Genomic DNA, 1,317 nt, shown 5'->3' with positions numbered 1-1,317 from the left:
TAGTGAGGATCAGAGAGACAGAATTTTTAAAAACTCAGCCTGAAGGAGCTTTTCGCTTTGAGGCCATTGCTGACTTCCTTCCCTGACCTAACGGCCGTTTCCTATGGAACGTCTGCAGTTTTACAGGTGGTGTCTTTGCTCAGTATTGCTAGGCTCTGAATTGTTTCCTGAATCACTCTGAAGAATTGATCTTGATGCAGGGGAAAAAGTGATACCGAATATTCCGACTGGGTGATGGAAAGCAGACAGCCCTAGTTATGAGCCTGTGCTTCTCTCCTATGGATCTATGTGCAATTCTTGTATGTATTTTTTAAAGCTGTACATTACAGTGTTCACTTTACACATCAGCCTCTACCTGATGCTAGATCTGCAGCCCCTTCCTTTAGTTTCCTGGCACATAAATGCACAGATATCCATGTGTTCTTTTTATGGATTGACGTTTCATTTTAATTGTTGAAACTGTGAGGAATCAATTCACTTCAGCCTTTAAACAAATAGCCACTTTATACAGCACATGCATGCTTGGACCAGATGCATGGAAACTGAACAAACAGTCCTGCAGGCTTGAAGTCAGCAAAACTAGCTCTGGATCCACACCGTACATTTGGAGGGGTTGAAATGTCTATATTATTCTTCTCTGGCATCTATCAGAACTAAGCTGAATAGTGTGTGGAAGCCTACATCGATTGTGCCATAGTATATAGGCTGTCTTTGTGACCTTTCTACAGATTTTTTTTTGAAACTTCTGATTATTATTCTTTTGTTTGATTCACCTGTATCAGTGAAGGATCAGGCAAGGATAAGGATAATATATTTTAATGTGATATATATTTTTTTCTTTCTCTTTTTGGAAAAAAGGTTAAGATGGTGGCATTGAGGCAGAAAAAGAGGACAGTGCATTAAAAGCCCAAGTGCAATGTATGTAGTTGAGGTACTTCCACTACATCAGGAAAGAAAGTTTCTACACTACTGCTGAGCAGCTCGTAGAAGAACCTTTACACTCACACACGTTCAGCGCAGCCCTGCTTTATCTGGACACAGGAGGGCAATGCTCTCATAGCTTAAATACACCGAGCACGACAAGTCACTCGCATACTATCTGCTAGTTATTAGTCACAATGTGTTGAGCTACAAGTAGGGCTTCTTGTTCTCTGTGGTCTGGTTTTGTGTTTGTTTCATAGTGCGTGTGCGCACATAACTTCTCACCTAACTCATATAGGCTGTACGAGCAATTCTTGGAGCACTTGCCATTGCAGTGGGCTTATTCCTTGAAGCCGGTAGGTGTTTAAAAGTTTATGGACACATGTTCTCAGTGTC

The sequence above is a fragment of the Pygoscelis adeliae genome, unplaced genomic scaffold, assembly GCF_000699105.1.
Source record: "Pygoscelis adeliae isolate BGI_AS28 unplaced genomic scaffold, ASM69910v1 Scaffold298, whole genome shotgun sequence".
NCBI lineage: Eukaryota > Metazoa > Chordata > Aves > Sphenisciformes > Spheniscidae > Pygoscelis > Pygoscelis adeliae.
This window is presented reverse-complemented; position numbering follows the sequence as displayed.